This window comes from Pocillopora damicornis, chromosome 14, assembly GCF_964200805.1.
Source record: "Pocillopora damicornis chromosome 14, jaPocDami1.2, whole genome shotgun sequence".
NCBI classification, from domain to species: domain Eukaryota; kingdom Metazoa; phylum Cnidaria; class Anthozoa; order Scleractinia; family Pocilloporidae; genus Pocillopora; species Pocillopora damicornis.
Window position 1 is genome coordinate 11,483,477 of NC_142683.1, and position 18,970 is coordinate 11,502,446.

At 38.7% G+C, this 18,970-nt stretch overlaps 2 long non-coding RNA genes across 2 annotated transcripts; one reads left to right on the forward strand and one right to left on the reverse strand.

Moving 5' to 3' along the window:
- The first annotated feature begins 1,663 nt into the window (after nt 1–1,663).
- On the forward strand, nt 1,664–6,315 carry LOC149034440 (uncharacterized). The gene is made up of 2 exons (XR_016182892.1): nt 1,664–5,969; nt 6,103–6,315. It is a non-coding gene; the product is annotated as an uncharacterized LOC149034440 (long non-coding RNA).
- A 3,459-nt stretch (nt 6,316–9,774) lies between these two features.
- Nucleotides 9,775–12,995, reverse strand: LOC149034441 (uncharacterized). Its single transcript, XR_016182890.1, has 2 exons — nt 12,515–12,995; nt 9,775–10,568 (listed from the first exon to the last, which is right to left on the reverse strand). It is a non-coding gene; the product is annotated as an uncharacterized LOC149034441 (long non-coding RNA).
- Nucleotides 12,996–18,970: the final 5,975 nt, after the last annotated feature.

The following is an 18,970-nucleotide window of genomic DNA, read 5'->3' on the forward strand; positions in this document are numbered from 1 at the left end:
TTTGAATATGCAAGTTCTCGGGGGCTGTATTGTTTTGATGAAACAAAAGGCTTCTTTTGTTTCGGCTTCATTCAATGAAAGCCGCTACGAAATTCAAGGTTTTTTGCATACGATATTTCTCGAAAACGAAGCGCAAACCAGCGAAAAAAAAACCAAAACAGTGTATATCGAGTAAAACTAAGTCCACATGCCAAAATTCAACTACTTCTGAACACTTTCAAAAATGGCCGAAAAATCAAGGGGTCGTTGTTGCTCTGAGCCTTTCAATTGTCTTCCTATAATTTTTTGTATGCATCAATTCAATAACAATCAGACTTGTGTATTATTTAATTTTATTAATGATGGAAAATAGAAAAGACATTTTTAAGGAACAGTTTGTAGCTGAGTCACTTTCTGGGTGCATAACTTCAGAAAAAATTTTCAGAGAGCATTGGAACGTACTTATTTGAAATTAGAATTTAAATAGGGAATTTTATATTAATTGATTTCATGCAATGGATGAAATTCAAAAGCCTTGTACTAGTGTAATGCTGTTGATGAGTGTTGAAGAACAATAAACTGTCTGAAAGGAATATCACCTTTTTCTGGTTTTGGTGTGCACATTTTTTCAACTAATCTTAGTTTAATTTCTTTCATCCCTTATTGCTCCTTTTTTGCTAGCAAATTTCTCTTCTCTCTATCCCATGGGGAATTCATATATGCTCTGGCCTTAAACTTCACGGGTTTAGAGGAGTGGGGGTAGGGGGGGGGGTCTACGTATCCGTGTGCACTGGGGAAAGCCCGGGTACGAAACTAAAGAAGAAGATTTCCCTTTCCCTCCCCCCTCTTCTCCCCGTTCTTAACCATGATAAAAATCCAAGCTCTTCTGAGAAGCCCATTGATAGGCTCCTGGTCTTGAAAAAAAAATCGCCATGAAAAAACTTTCATTAACGACAATCTGTACCTCCTATCGCTGAGTTCTTCTCTATGCTACTGACCCAACCCATGGAGAGGAGAGTATTTGTCTCCCGGCACCCCTTACAGTAATCTATCCTCACGTGGAACATGGCGGACCGTATCAAAATGTGTCTTAAAGGTGAGTTTGTATTTTTCTCTACTATTTCGGAAGTTCTGAGTGAATAAATGTTTTGTTGCCGGAAGAGTTAACTTGGTGATTTTACTCCACGTTTTCAGCGGCTGGAAGAGTCAGCGTGAACCCAGAGTTCTTGTTCATTTTTGATACTCATTGGTAAACGAATCAACCCCGAAAGTGCCTTCCGGTAGGTTAATTGGCGTGTCTTTTTTAGGGAAATGCATTGAAATATTAGTTTGAAACCAGTCTTATTCGTCAAAAATTCTTATGACTAATCCACTTGAAGATTAACTGATTGTCTTTTAATGGACATACTTACTAATATTTGATTGTAGTGTTCTTAAGATTTCCCCTCCCCGCTATTTGGCATGAACCACAACTGTTAGGGAACAATTCATCGAGCAGAACAAAATGGTTCACCAGTCACATTTAATTCAGCTCTTAACTCACAGGTCACATTCAAATAAAATTTTTTTTCATACGGACATGAAAAGATCTTAACGTCTTTAATCACAACTCACCGATAAAAGAATTCAAATCACGATTCACGAGAAAAAAAAAATCACCCATAGTAGTGAATATATGGACATGCACCTATAGGTTATCATTTAACCGCATTCCAGTATCGTATCCCTTTAACCCCCAGAGGACGTTGTCTGGCGTAGTTTCCAATCCACCGTCCCGCAGTCCACTGTTCTCGCTATTACCATGCTAGTAAATTAATTACGGAACCAAAATGATTTAGAACTACCCACACCCAAAGATATATTTTCCCTTCCCATCAATGCGGAAGTTTCTCTATGAATCAGCTAACTTTCTGGCGAGGGAGCGGTAGCGTCAATCATGGGTTGAGTTCAACATTTCTTCAGCTCGAGGGATTGGTTCACCGCGAAGTTATGGTCATCTCTTTTGGAGGCTTTAACAGAGGAAACCAGTGGCAACAATTAGCAACAGTTTGCAAGTGCTTCGGTGATCAAAGGTATGCGATTGAGGAATTACGATTTTTCTACGTTTCAGGACCTGTTCGATGCCACTTTCAGATATAAAGATCACCTCTTGATATCTTAAAATGAGTAGGTTGTCCTTTACGCTATTTATCGTGAGAAAACATGCAAATTTGAAATCTTGAATTCCGAGCGTTCGTGACGCCTTACCAACGTGCTGAGTTTGCAACGTTTGCGTTGGCTGGAAACTCGCGTAAGTTCTTCTTCTTTGTTAACTTAAGGTTACTTCTTCCGAAGAAGTCCGTTCAATTAGAGATATATCTAATTTTGATAAACTTTCTCAAGTGTGACTTGATGTGCGTGTTGTCGCTGGCTTTGCATTGTCTGTGCCTTCGTTGCATTGCATATCTTCACAACTGTGAGGTGTTATAAGCGAGATTGTACCAAAAAACGTGGTACCATAAATTGTGTACGTTTTTCGATCGACTTGTCCGAATAACTGATTGATTATATATAGTATGCGGAACACTTAAATATTTCGTTCAGCCACGCATGAGAAGTGTGTTGGTAAGTACTAAAACAAGGAACAACCTAAAACCACCTACAACCACCTACAACCATCTACAACCACCTCAGAAATTTCAACAACCACCTACAACCACCTCAAAAACATCTACAACCACTTGCAAACTATCTAAAACCATCTAAAACAAGGCATAAATGTCTAAAATAAGGCGAAACGATATGTCACGTACACGAAATACGAGAATCGAACGAAACCTCTACCTCCCCCTGAAATCTTACTCTCCCTGCTCCCATGTATAATCAACCATCTCACGAAATGAAATGTGATAGCATGCTAATTATTTTATATTCCTTCAGCAAGACTTAGGTCAGGAGTTTTTTACTGGGATACCTGTGGTAGCCCAGTCATAAAATGCCTTTGTTTTTTTGTCGTCTTTTTTTTTTTTTACTGGGATACCTGTGGTAGCCCAGTCATAAAATGCCTTTGTTTTTTTGTCTTTTTTTTTTTTTTTTTCCTCCGCCACAAAATGGAAAAATTGCGCAATAGTACCCAGTGGTCATTGGGCCCTCAACACCATGACAACTAACTGTGATCCAATGAGGGTGAAGGTGTTCACATGCTGATCACGTGTTATCTTGATGATGATTGACGTTGTTATGCACGGACAGGTCCGGGTCACATGACGAGCACGAGATTTTTGCTCAGAAAACTCTTTTGTCGGTCGTTTCATATTTCAACGTGTTTGGATTATGATCACCTAAAGCATTATAGCGCAAACGCACGAAATACTTACGGACGCATACACAAGTCGTATTGTTCGCCGCCAATCCACACTAAAAGATGTTATTGAGCGGTAATTTTGGACCGGATTGAGTCGCGAACTGTGTATCCGTTGTAGTTTCTGGTGATTTCTGCCGTTTTAAGCTTGCTTTACCATCACTGTTATTCACATCATCTACTTTTATTACGTTGGTAAAATCTGTACAGACATCACACAAACCAACTCTTGCACAAAGTATGAAGACTATATTGAAGGCTTGAAATTATATTACGATCGATTTTCATTAAGAAATGGGCCAGGAATTTTCCACAATAGTGCAAATAATCGTGAAGGCTGATCGAGGAAAAGCGATTGCGTGACGCTCGGTAAGCTGTGAGATGACATGTTATTATTTACCAGACGTAAAAACTCTTCAGATTCTCAGTCTGCATTTTGTACCCACTCTGCAGTCTGCAGTCTATATTTTGTATCCGATCTGCTGTCTGCATTTTGTACTAATAGGTATCTGTGGCACCAATACAGTTTATTTTTGATTACATTTATTCGCACAACACACATAATCTACCACAAAATACCTGTGTGTGAGGTAATTTGACATTTTCATTCTTTTCCACGTTAATACTCTTCTCTCCTTTTGTAAGAATGTAGACCACAAGTAATCCACCCACCCTAGAAAAAATAACTCTTGCATGCATAGCATGCCTATGTTTTGAGACAGGTGTATGCCCTTAGCCAGACTTGAGCTCACTCTTTCAGTATACTAGTCCGACACGCGTAGTATCACTACACTTGATTCCACGAATCCAGTACCATCCAGGTATCCCAGTTACCCTGCTCACAGGGTCTAGTTTTTTTTTTTTTTTTTTCCTCCGCCACAAAATGGAAAAATTGCGCAATAGTACCCAGTAGTCATTGGGCCCTCAACACCATGACAACTAACTGTGATCCAATGAGGGTGAAGGTGTTCACATGCTGATCACGTGTTATCTTGATGATGATTGACGTTGTCATGCACGGACAGGTCCGGGTCACATGACGAGCACGAGATTTTTGCTTAGAAAACTCTTTTGTCGGTCGTTTTATATTTCAACGTGTTTGGATTATGATCACCTAAAGCATTATAGCGCAAACGCACGAAATACTTACGGACGCATACACAAGTCGTATTGTTCGCGGCCAATCCACACTAAAAGATGTTATTGAGCGGTAATTTTGGACCGGATTGAGTCGCGAACTGTGTATCCGTTGTAGTTTCTGGTGATTTCTGCCGTTTTAAGCTTGCTTTACCATCACTGTTATTCACATCATCTACTTTTATTACGTTGGTAAAATCTGTACAGACATCACACAAACCAACTCTTGCACAAAGTATGAAGACTATATTGAAGGCTTGAAATTATATTACGATCGATTTTCATTAAGAAATGGGCCAGGAATTTTCCACAATAGTGCAAATAATCGTGAGGACTGATCGAGGAAAAGCGATTGCGTGACGCTCGGTAAGCTGTGAGATGACATGTTATTATTTACCAGACGTAAACACTCTTCAGATTCTCAGTCTGCATTTTGTACCCACTCTGCAGTCTGCAGTCTATATTTTGTATCCGATCTGCTGTCTGCATTTTGTACTAATAGGTATCTGTGGCACCAATACAGTTTATTTTTGGTTACATTTATTCGCACAACACACATAATCTACCACAAAATACCTGTGTGTGAGGTAATTTGACATTTTCGTTCTTTTCCACGTTAATACTCTTCTCTCCTTTTGTAAGAATGTAGACCACAAGTAATCCACCCACCCTAGAAAAAATAACTCTTGCATGCATAGCATGCCTATGTTTTGAAATAGGTGTATGCCCTTAGCCAGACTTGAGCTCACTATTTCAGTATACTAATCCGACACCCGTAGTATCACTACACTTGATTCCAAGGATCCAGTACCATCCAGGTATCCCAGTTACCCTGCTCACAGGGTCTAGTTTTTTTTTTTTTCCTTCGCCACAAAATGGAAAAATTGCGCAGTAGTACCCAGTGGTCATTGGGCCCTCAACACCATGACAACTAACTGTGATCCAATGAGGTGTTCACATGCTGATCACGCGTGCTATCTTGATGATGATTGACGTTATCATGCACGGACAGGGCCGGGTCGCATGACGAACACGAGATTTTTGCCCATAAAACTCTTTTGTCAGTCGTTTTGTATTTCAATGTTTGGATTACGATCATCTGGAGCATTATGGCTCAAACGCTCAAAATACTTATAGACGCATACACAAGTCGTATTGTTCGCGGCCAATCCACACAAAAAGGTGTTATTGAGCGGTAATTTTGGAACGGACTGAATCGCGAACGCTTGAAAGTCATGAAAGCATTGAAGGCCTTGTATGTCTTGTATGCTAAGTATGCCAATGTCTTAGTTGAAAACGTTAACTCGTTGTAAAAAGCAAAATCTGAAATCTGAAACCAAACTGCATATACTCTATGCAATCTATTGAACAACACTACTACCGTGAGACTGAAGAACAAAATTCAAATGGATGCAAACTGCTTGTGAAGAAAGACGCCATGTTGGATTCACTTGATGCCAGGGAACGTAGCTACGATAATAGTGCGAATGGTATTAATTTCACGATCAGAAAGGTGAATCTTATGTTTTTTTTCATTGTAGTTGTATGGATATTCTTTTTTAATAAATACATGATCCAAAATCCCGTGTTTTTTGTGTATAATGTTATTATGTTAAGTATTGTTTTGCGCAATTGTCTTGTCACAGGCGACCCAAGGTCACGTCTCGAGAAAGAGCCAACGATTAATTCACGAACGCGTCACGCGTTGTGTAACTCAGAGTAAGTTATGCTAGGAACCGTTGAAAATTTGAACACGTTATAAGGAATAGGGAACGAAATATGGTCGATTTACAACGATAAATATTTCAAAATATGAAGATTTTTCTCGTAAAATCAATAAAACTTACTCATACCCTGTGTATCCGTTGTAGTTTCTGGCGATTGTAGCCGTTTCAAGCTTGCTTTACCATCACTATTATTCACGTCATCTACTTTTATTACATTGGCAAAATCTGTACAGACATCACACCAACCAACTATGTTGAAGGCTTGAAATTATATTACGATCGATTTTCATCAAGAAATGGGCCAGGAATTTTCCACAATAGTGCAAATAATCGTGAAGGCTGATCGCGGAAAAGCGATTGCGTGACGCTCCGTAAGCTGTAAGATGACATGTTATTATATACCAGACGTAAAAACTCTTCAGATTCTCAGTCTGCATTTTGTACCCACTCTGCAGTCTATATTTTGTATCCGGTCTGCAGTCTGCTGTCTACATTTTCTGTCTACATGCCTATGTTTTGAGACGGGTGTATGCCCTTGGCCAGGCTTGAGCTCACTATTTCAGTATGCTAGTCCGACACGCGTAGTATCACTACACTTGATTCCACGGATCCAGTACTATCCAGGTATCCCAGTTACCCTGCTCACAGGGTCTAGTTAATCAAAACATGAGGGAGGGCCAACAATTTCTTTTGGAAAAAAATACCAAAATTCCCCAGCCCTTCCCCCCCCCCCCCAACAAAAAACGTACCTTCCCTTAAGGAACTTTACAAAGTGAACTTACATGTTACAGAAAATAATACATTGGGAGTCATACATAGGCGCGCGTATATATGGAAGTTTTTGTAATCATGATTCAAAGCATTTTCCATCTTAATAATCAGCGCCAACGCACTCTACGATTGTTATTCGAGGATTGTCGATTCTTTTTTTTGCATTCATCAATGAGATCGGATTTTCTTCCCAGAAAAGGGCTATTGTGTCTATATGATAAACAAAATAATACATGGTTGCTTGTAGATATGGAATTTCTCTTCTCGTGTTCAACTCGACATCTCACTCGTTCACTGCGCTCACTCGTGAGCTATCGAGTTAAACACTCGAAGATTAATTCCATATCTACGCGCGCCCATGTATTATTCCCTATTTATTATTTTTTGTAACTTGTTAGTTCATTTTGTAAAGTTCTTTAAGTCTTTTGCCGAGGGAATATAAAATAATTAGCATGCTATCGCATTTCATTTCGTGAGATGGTTGATTATACATGGGAGCAGGGAGAGTAAGATTTCAGGGGGAGGTAGAGGTTTCGTTCGATTCTCGTATTTCGTGTACGTGACATATCGTTTCGCGTTATTTTAGACATTTATGCCTTGTTTTAGATGGTTTTAGATAGTTTGCGAGTGGTTGTAGATGTTTTTGAGGTGGTTGTTGAAATTTCTGAGGTGGTTGTAGATGGTTGCAGGTGATTGTAGGTGGTTTTAGGTGGTTTTAGGTGGTTTTAGGTGGTTTTAGGTGGTTTTAGGTCGTTCCTTGTTTTAGTACTTACCGAAGTGTGTTTCAAATTCAAATTTGCATCTCATTTTCAACATAACAAGAAGACATTTGTGGAGGATAACTCGTTCATTTAAAATCAGGATTTATTTTCCATAATCAGCAACTCACTCCTGAAATAGAAGGCAGAGAAAAAAACTTCTGGGTTGTGTCACAAACTTTGATTGTCTCCGCGTGAAATTAGAAAAATTTGGAACAATTCCAGAACGGATGTTCCATGTTCAAAGTTAAACTTTATTCTCGAGCTAACCTTCTATGGAAATAACTTGTCTTTTAGGATGTTTTCTCAGGCGCTCGACGAGGTGAATTTTTGACAATCTTTAAAGGTTTTACACAGCGTTTTTTTAGGTGATAAATCTCTGACTTACACTCGCTCATATATCTTGGATCACTTTCAAGCCAAAAGGTCTCGAATGAAACATCATATCAAGAATTGTGTTTAGATGCCTTTACGGGAATGAAGGCCCAGCCTTGTTTCCAGGGTCCTTTCTCTCTTCCGGGCTTAAGAAAGTACTCTGATTGCTATTCATGTGTCTCACGGAATTTAGGAAGGGCTCATGTGAAAAATCTATGGTCATTACTAACTCGACGGATAAGATATAAATATTTTTTTATGCACTTTGTACCATTATATTCGGGGTTTGATGATAAGTTTTTCATGACATCAGTCATGGATGTTACTTTCTCTCAAACATATTCAGTGCCCGTTTTATGTTTTTAAGTGTATTTGCAGTTCCCTATTTCTCAATCTTGTTTGTAACTTTTCCACACCTTTCACATCGCTGATTCGTCATTTACTTTGGATTGAATCAGTAAACGTCAGCTCTGGGAACTTGTTTGAAATCCCTTATTTAATTTTTTGAACAATCCAGCCTCTATGGATGTTAATGGACAACCATTCCACGACCATAGAGTTTTGTGTCTCCTAATTCAAGAATGCTAAAGTTTTCTTGGATTGGTTGGTATAAAGCAGATTCATAGTTTCTTAAGAATAATGAGTAATGACACGCTATAGAGAGGTGGATATTTCAGCAGATGAGAAATCTGCTATTGAGCATTGCTTTAAAACAGGATTTCGACCATCATCTATGTTTTGGTAAAATATCATGGTATTTCTATCAATGTGAAGACTTTAAAAAGACGGCTTGGTCTGTACAGGTTCCAAGGAAGAACTCAAGTTCATTGCAAGTATACTCCGTAAGAAATGATTCAACGTCAATTTCAAACATTTTCCAGGATTTCCTAACAAAAATTATTGGATGGTTAAGAATATATGAAAGTCATATATTTGAACTGCGGACAAAGACGTGAATGAAAGTGATCCTCGCAGTAATGTGCACTACTTAGGCAGTAGTGAAAATAAGGCCTGAAAAAAATTCGGGCCTGTACGGGATTTGAACCCATGACCTCTGCGATACCGGTGCACCGGTATCGCAGAGGTCATGGGTTCAAATCCCGTACAGGCCTGAATTTTTTTCAGGCCTTATTTTCACTACTGCCTAAGTAGTGCACATTACTGCGAGGATCACTTTCATTCACAAAAAAAATTATTGGATTAGAAACTATTTTTGGATTTTTCAAAAAAATTATTTGTGGATCAAATAATTCAACCAGGAATCTTAATTGCATTTTAGACTTGAAAAAATTTTAAACTACAATTTGAACTATGTTTTGGATTTTAAAATGTATTGGGATTGTCTCTTATCGGCTTCAGTAGAATCCTGTTACAGAATCCTGATCTCTATAACTGCTTAATCCTTTGACTCCCACAAGTGATTAACTTGTAACGTCTCCCAATATTATGTATGCATTATCCAGCACACAAGTAACTAGACCCTGTGAGCAGGGTAACTGGGATACTGGATCCTTGGGATCAAGTGTAGTGATACTACGGGTGTCGGACTAGTATACTGAAATAGTGAGCTCAAGTCTGGCCGAGGGCATACACATATTTCAAAAAAGGTTGTCATCAGGTGATAGGTGATAGGTCATTCCAAGACAGAAAGGAATCATGGGTATACAAGTCAGTAAATAGTTCTTGCTGAGTCTTATACTTTTGTTTTTTAAACTGGATGAAAGTTTTTCTGTATAGTATTCTGTTACAAACAGAGCAAATATAATATGAACCTTCCCTATTCTTACTTTGAAAAGCTGAGATCTTATGATCTAAATCATGTTGAACTGAGTTTCTATGGGCTTCCTTATTAGCTTGGACTTGTGATATAATCTTATCTTTGTCTGCAGGATCCAGTGTTTTATACCATTCAGCTCTGCCAGGAAAAAAAGTTCTTCTTTTTCTTCATGATTCAATGACTTAAACCATTCTGCTGTCTGCTGGTTTTTGTTTTTGTGCAGAATTGAGCTAGTCAAACCATTCTGCCCTCTTTTGTTTTTGTGCAGTATCCTGTGATTTATACCAAATTGCTCTGCTAGACAAAAGATGTTGTTTTTCTGCAGAACCAAGTGATTTATACCAATCTGCTGATTTGGACAAAAGCTTTTCTTTTTCTTCGGGATCCAGTGATTTATACCATTCAACTCTGTGAGATAAAAGCTTTTCTTTTTCTGCAGGATCCAGTGACTTGTGCCATATTGCTTTATTAGACAAAACTTGTTTTTTCATGGCAGGTTCCATTTGTGCATAGCTTTCTTTTTTCCTTTTAGCATGTAGTTCTTTCAGACTATGAGACCGTCATATCCTATTTCCGTATTTTAATTACATGATCCCAACAAATGCCGGACTGGCTGCTGGAAACGCGAATCTAGTCACTATCCAACTTTATCAGAACACGGGACGATTCAGAACTGCAAATTAGAACTTTTAAGACCGTCGTCACTGAAAACGGATGTCAGAAACAAATGTGACGTGAAAATGGACTGAAATGGTAAAACTCTCAAACAAAAAAGATAAACTAGTCAAAATTCATTAAACTGAGACGACCATATGACAGTGTTAATCTTGGACAGATTGTTTAAAATTAATGGAAATGCCTAAGAACTGCGTTTTGAGTCTCCAAATTTACAGGGGACGGGAGCAGGACTGAAAAAGGCGGGAGATAAACGATAAAGGTTCGGGAAGCGGGAAGTTCTGACCCCCCTATCCCCCCTCCCCCACTAAATCACTAAAAAATCACTAAATACCGACTTGCTTTGCAGATTTTATATGTAACAATTACATTATGAGATAGAGATTTCTATCGCGTGATAGCTGATGAGCGCGCGGCCCGAATCAGCTATCGCGCATAGAAACCGAGAGCGAATAATCTAGCTGTTTTAGTATAAACTAGTCGTTCAAAACTAAAGAAGTAAATTGTGCAAATTCTTTCCGTAGACAATTTGAAAGCGCGAAGAAGCAGCCACCATTTTGTCGACAAACGCTACTCACTATCTGTCTCCGAATAGATAGCGAGTAGCATGGCCAATCAGAGACCGGCATTCGTGATAGAACGCTAGTAGATTTATACTAAATAAGAGTAGTCAGTGTTAAATCGCGTAAACATGCACAGTGTATTAACGGCCGCGTCCGGAAATTTTATTACATTTTGTCCGAAATAAGGAACAATACGCACGCAGTACGTTTGTATTATATTTGAAAAATGTGCGCTCTTTTAGCTTCTTGTCACTAATTTGCACTATTATCCGTCATTGGTATGATCGGTTCACCACACTCGACTACTAGATACCTCTTACTAACCGAGTTCGAAGTCTGTACTGAACGGACTGAGTAGTAATAGTAGTAGAAGTATTAGTAGTAGATCTTTATTTGAACTCGGTTAAGAATCTTCAGTTATACTAATAGTATTTTAATTACAATCATTTGTAAAAAAATAAAATAACTGTAAAAACTAATTTACAAGATTGCCGAGTGGGAATCGAATGTTTAGAGTGCGTGGTTGATTTCCTTCTTAGAATGCCCAATTGATCTAATCGCCCTAATATTCTCAGGAAGAGAATTCCACAATAAGGCACCGCTATAGTCAAAGCTACGTTTCAAATAGTCAGTACGCGGCTTGGGTAAGTTTAACTTACGGAAAGAATCACGCTAGTCATATTCTGTGTGTTGCTCACTGAATAAATAATGCAAGTACACTGGGGCTAACCCGTTGAAGGATTTAAACATCATTATAGCTTTCTGCTTTCTTCTTCTTAATGATAGCTGGTCCCACTTCAAAGTTTCAAGAAGCAGGCCTGAGTTTACCTCTCGGCCGAGAGTCGACAGTCTCTCGGCCGACTGGCCGTCGCGATAAGAATGCTGCCGGCCGACACATGAGTCGGTTGCCACTCGACCGACTATCGACCCTTGTTGGTCGAGTGTCGACCATGTGTCGATCGACTGTCTATCGACACTCGACCGACATGTCGATCGCGTGTCAACCACACTCGATCGATATGTCGGTCGAGTGTCGATCGCTGGTATCGATCGACACTCGACCGCTGGTATCGATCGACACTCGACCGCGGGTGCCTTTAGAACACATGATCCCAATCGATTATATTCAATTGAACACGTGGCTACTTAACAGCGTAAATGAATCTAACTTAATAAAGGAACTAATAAATGAACCAAGTGCTACGGCAAACACAAAATATATATACAAAATAAAGACGAAAGAGCTTGCTCGAAACGAGATAAAGGAAAATTATAACTAGAAATAGCCACCTGATGATACAAAAGGCGGTGACTAAATAACACACACAAAGGCATAAGATCATAGCAAGAGAAACGCTACCTTGCATAAATGGGGCAAGCTACAAAAGTAAAAACAAGCAAATACAACTTACATATCAGTCCCTATACGCCGGTGGCTTGAAACCAAACTTAAGAAATAAACTTGGGATGAACGCCGGACATGAACAGTGAATAGTGAAAGGGCGCACGATGCAACAACTAAAAATCAGCGGGAGAGAAAGACTATCCGAAGGAATCAAATGACACAAAGGCCAACTGTAACACAAATGTCACGCAAATTTAAAGTCACGCATTTTTAAAAGGTACCTTCTTAAATGGTACAGGTAGTTAGTTTATTGATGTAAAATCAGTGATTTGCTGGTATTTAATTGGGAAACATCAAAGTAATTATGCAATTGTGGCTCCACTATTCAAATGAATACTAACTGATAAAGGCTTGCTTTAATCATTGCAATAATTATCTGAAGGTTTTTTAAATGGCTTTTTATAAATACCATTTTCAGTAGAACAAATATATAAAACTTAAATACCAACCTGCAATAGCGTGCACAATGTCTTGGTCTAGTTCATGGAGCCTTTTGCCCTTCAGCTCCTCTTTTTTGTAAAAAAACATCAGTACCATCCTGGAGGATCATCAACAGCACACTGCAAGTAATTTGCGAGTTTAAAATGTAATGAGTATGGCAATTAATAGTGTATATAACGTTTCGGGGCGCCTTTGATGCTTTTAATCTGCCCTGATCTACCAGAAAATCAAGATTACGCATCTACAGCGGCTAGAATCATCATCATTTAATCACGTTGCAAATTCACACTTCTTGTGTGAAAAGTGAATGTGTCATTAAAAAATGGGTGACTCCGCTGGATTCTCTGATCTAAAGACTCTTCTTACTACTCTAATCGGTACTACACTTATTTTCGCCTTGAACTCTGAAGGATCGACTTTTGACTTGCAGTGTAAGAATGACTGCAAATATTCACAAACTCTTGACTCTTTTCTCAAAAACATTCCTCAATGTTAACGGCCGAAAATTTAGCCGTTAGGTGTTAAAATTGAGTAATTTTAACCGTTAGTAGAAAAACAAGTTAACAGTGAGGAAATTGTGTTGACAACAATGGCAAGATATTAGTTGTTAGCCATAAATCAGCCAAAATTTTGATTGTTAGCCGAAAAAGTTATCATCCCATTGAGGCTCCCCTCATTGTCGATTGTTCGTTTGTGGGAAACGCGGCAAATTCCAGAGCGAAAATTTCTGTCACGCCTATCAAAGGCAAACTTCGCGGCAATTGGCCGTGTTTGTAATTTTAATGATTTCTACACGCTGGCTCTTGACAGCTGCCTTCAAAATGGCTTTCGTGAAATTTCTTTCGCAAAACGAAAGAAATTGTGAGGATTGTTCGACTCGTCTGGATTTGGAAAAGTTCTGCAAACTACAAATAATTAAACCACGAGGCAGGCGTCTAGCAAAGAGCGTTTCCAGATTAATTGTCAGTTCTCGCAATGCGGTTGGCTGCGGCTTTAACCAATATATCTCGCAATTACGCGTCAACTTCCGGTCAAAATGGTGAGATAATTACTTCTTTCCTTTCGAAAAAACAGTCCGCATTTTTAACTTGCAAAAAAAAGCAATTGTTTTTTCCTTTACTCGATTCAAGAACGATTTATTGGCAAACTTAATTTATTTAAACAATTCAACCGATATGGCTTTTTTGTGAAAGCTAGCCTAGAAATCTCTTGTCAGGCTGTACATTTTCCGACAGATAAATGACATGAGCAACTTACCGTGGATAAATAAAATATTGCCTTCCGAAAGTTCTGCTTTATACTGCATGAGCACTGCGTTTCCCACTGCAAAGCCGTCCCGAGCAATCACTGATCGCGAGGCTAAAGCCTCCAGTTGCGGCGGAATTAATAATACGTTGCCAGTGTTTGACCATTCAGCAACTAAATAGTTAGCCATCTACCGGTGGCCGGTGACAAGAAGAGGAAAAAGAAAGTGTGAAAACCAAGAAACATGATCAAATCGGCCCCAGATATGTGGTTTGAGTACCGCGGTTATTATCTGAATCTGTAATCTTTTCAATTAGCTCTATTCACAAAACGAACCTCCCATACAAGTAAATTTTTATAACCTTTAACGTGCTTGAAGTTCTTTTTCAAGGTAGTGACTTAGGTGTCCGGCAAAAAAGAACATAACACGCGAACCACGACTTTCATGCTTCTGATTTCCTGTTTGAACTTTTTCGAATTAAATCCTCACATTTCTGCCTGTTCGGCAGCACTAGAACTTGTCTCGTCGAGAATGGTCTATTTATCTCTATTTATCTCTGCGCTCAGAAACATATTTTGGTTAAACAAGTGTATGTGATTTAGAAAAGAACCCTAGGATCGTTCTTTTTTCATATGATAACAGTTGGAAGCACGCCGAAAAGGTCTTTTGCGTTATTCAATTCCAGCCTAAAATTAAATACTTTAATTTGGACATTGAAAAGGTGATTTACCACTATAAAACCATGAGCATGAATATATATCATGTACCTTTCAAAGTAGGGAGTTCTTTTGCTGTTCTCTCGAAAGACAAGGCGATTAGCTTCACAATTCTTACAAAATGCGCACTGCAACCGCAGAATGAACGGACGGATCACGTGCGATCGCTTTTTCGCGCCCTTTTTTTCCTTTTATTAAGTCCCGGATGTCGACTTCTAAGCAGACACTTCAAAGGAAATGAGTGAGCGGCGAGGATACAAGCGTTCCAACTACAAACAATGACTTAACGATTCTTCTCAGACAAAACCCAAGGTTACAAAATGGCGCGAAGAAAAGAAAAACGTTTGTCTCTCTACTGACCTAAATGAAGAGGACTCCGTATGGATCGACGACGACCTGGAGCTCGGAGAGATTGACAACGCTCAGTGCAGTCATCCTCAGTTTGATCTTAATTTTGACGAATGCTCTAGCTGCATTACTACTATCTCTCAAAATCGAGATGTTGATACTGAAAGTGTAGTCACCAGTGCCACATCAGATTTAAATTTTGATGACGATGATTCTCTAACAAAGATGCCGGGCAGTATAATGGAAACTGAACAAAGATAGATGCAGGTGGAAACAGCTAGTTATAGCTTTGAGATGGACTTCCCCATCCCATATTAACTTTTTACTAGCTTTTAAAAAGGTAGCTTTTGGCTAGATTTGATATTTTCAATACGGTGGAGAAAGGTAGTTTTTAGATAGACTATCTTTTAACTATGTACATTAAAGACAGGTTCGTGTTTCTCCCTACACTTCTTTCGTGCTCTAGCCACTTCCTGCGTGCTTTATAACAGAACAGAGTACAGTCAGGGCTTCTCTATTTGTTAACTGAAATGGTATGTCGTGTAACAGTAACACACTGCTCGCTCGCCTGCAAACAATCAGAGAGCACGAGGTTAAAGGCCAAAACTTTCCTGATTATTTCCAAAATCATTTATCTTGAGTTTTATTGATGTCAAACAGACTTAAGGAAATAACACTGTTTAAAGTAAAGTTTCCTCTGAATACTAGAGGTGTAAGCTACATTATTTTGCTTCATTGTTTTTTTCCACCTGTTGAAAAATCCTTAATTCATCAAGGTACATACATTATGAATGTTTTCTTCTCACAAACAGGCTACGTTCACAATCTTATTCCGGACACGCGCTAATCAGCTAATTTGTAGCAGTGTCTTCTCATGCCTATCGTTATTTGGAACTAAAAGAAATGCAAATACGAACACTGTAAATTAAGAAACGTACCTCTACCACAGCTTTTACAAAAACTTCATCTACTACCGAACCACACGCGGAGCAAAACATCGTGAACTCGAATCAAAGTGCTCTGTGAGCAAACTGGTGAATTGACAGACGACTTACATGATTTTTTGGATTATGTTTAATGTTATCTGGTATAGGGAATTTTGTGGCTGATTGTCATATTTAGAGTACGAGCAGTAGTTCAGTGTTCGGTAATCTAGCAAAGAAACAAAGTAACGTTGGGATAAGAAGGCATTACAATTGAAATAATCATGCTATTACACTTGATAAGGGTGGATGATGTCATGTGTTTTAAACATATATCATTTTTGCTTCTGGTTCAAAAGAAAAGGTTGGAAGTAAATGTGGGTGAAAAGTGAAATTTACTATCTATCATTGTAAATATTGGGAAATCAAGGCAATACTGCCTTAATGAAAACATTAATGATTCCCTCTTTATCAAATGAGACAAACGGGAACGAGTTTTGAGTGATATAACTAAGCCCAGACTACCACCGTCATTTTGGATTTCCGCCTGGGTAGATTTTAGTCACGTGCTAAGCAATCTCACGCCATAACAGAAAAGCTTTTGAACACCTGGAAACTCTGAGCGCTTCGGAGTAAGTGATAATTTTAATGAATCTTCGGATTGTTTTCAAGTTCAAGGATTGTAAATTACAATTTTACAAAAAACGAATGTTGTTCTCTTATTTCAGTGTGAATCCTCGCACGCCTGCCAGTCACTGGCGCCGCTCGTTGAAACTTAAACGAATAAAAATAAACTCTTTCAAGATTATCACTGGCTTCTTTTTCACCTCACCACTATTCTTAGCAACAAAGGTCGCCATTTCGTTTGTTTATTACTCGCCAAAAACTATCAAATGCACTCAAAAGCCTAAATCGAAAAAAAGTTTACAGGAATCGACCAATCGAGCGAGCGAGCGAGTGCCATTCTCACATCATATCTAAAACTCGCTCCTGTGCATTCGCGCAATTCACGAGTTAAAATGGCGGTTTCTCGAGCGATCAGTGTTGCTGTTACACGACATACTATGCAGATGCAAATAACAACCGCTGACCAACTGCTGACCAACTCGTTTTCTATGTTTTGCCGTGAGTAAATTTTGTTTTGCCGTGAGTTAGTTTTGTTTTGCCGTGAGTTAGTTTTGTTTTGCCGTGAGTAAAGTTTGTAGTGCCGTGACTTTTTGTTTTGCCGTGACAGTTGTGGGCCACCGTACAAAACAAATACAAAATGGCTGACAAAAGAGTTTTACGAGCAAAAATTTCGTAGTTCGTCATGTGACCCGGCCCTGTCCGTGCATGACAATGTCAATCATCATCAAGATAACACACGTGATCGGCATGTGAACGCCTTCACCCTCATTGGATCACAGTTAGTTGTCATGGTGTTGAGGACCCAGTGACTACTGGGTACTATGGCGCAATTTTTCCATTTTGTGATGGTGGAAAAAAAAAAAGACCACCAAAAAACAAAGGCGTTCTATGACTGGGCTTCCACAGGTATCCCAGTAAAAAAAGACGACAGAAAAACAGAGCTGTTTTATGACTGGGCTACCACAGGTATCCCAGTAATGAGAATATTCAATCTTATCAAGTAGAAACTATTATCCTCATCTAACACCAAATTATTGTGATTAAATTACAAGGAAGTGTTGTAGCTTCAGGGGAGAATAAACAATCAGATGTTGGGAGTTAAAAGGTTAAATTGCAATGTAGTGCCTTTAAGGATCATTTCTGCAATTGAATTTCATCCACAGGTCAAAATGAAATATATTTCTTTAAAAGTCTTGATAAGTTTTTTTTATCATATATAAATAGCTCTCTGTCCACAAACTCTGACTATTATAACATGCCTTTCCAAATGTAGAAAAGGTGACGTATTTAAACATTCTTCTATTTTCCTCCATCTGTTTAGGATGTATGAAGAGGGTGATGGTCAGATGACTTGCTATTGGTATGTTCTGATATTATTAAAGTTCTTGTCGATTGTCTGATTTTGAGAGGAAATAATTCATCGCATAGTGCCTACTTTAAGGTACATTTTCAATACCGAATTAAGGTGGTACCAGACACTAAATTCATTGAATTTTGTCTCAAATCATTAACGAAATATTTACTTACAGACTTGTCAAAATGACTTGAAATTTTCACCGTTAAGAGTTTTAAAGCTGTCATTTTGAGTGTTAGCCCTTTGTCTGAGCAAGGGGCCAACGCTCGAAACGTCAGCTTTAAAACCCTTTACGGTAACCATTTCACGTTTCAGTTGATACGTAGCACCACAGTTTCTTTAGAAGCTTACCCCCTTTATTAAAATCCTTTTGTAGTTGACCTTACTCAGTATGTCTTTGTTGTCACACTATCATTTTGCAACAAATTATAGAAAAATATCTTAAGCTCTGAAAATTGTTGTTCCTTTTGCTCCCAAGTACTCAATCCTCAACCCCCGTAGTTCTTTCTGTTCTCTTCTTAAGCCATATGCCATGATTTTGTTAGCAACCTGTCATGTACACGTACAAGAATAAAGTAATGATCATTAAGTCGTTTTTCTCTCTCAGGTAGGAGTGAACAAGTCATCCGTAATCTTCAACAGTGGCAACAGAATGCAAGTAGATGTAAGATCAGCAGCAATACAGACTTACTCTCAGACTTTAAGAAGATTCCTTCAGAAAAGGGCCATAGAATTTCTGACAGTCTAGGGTCAGGAAATTGTATGTTCTATGCCTTGTCAGAGCAACTGGAGATTGTTAAAAGGGTAA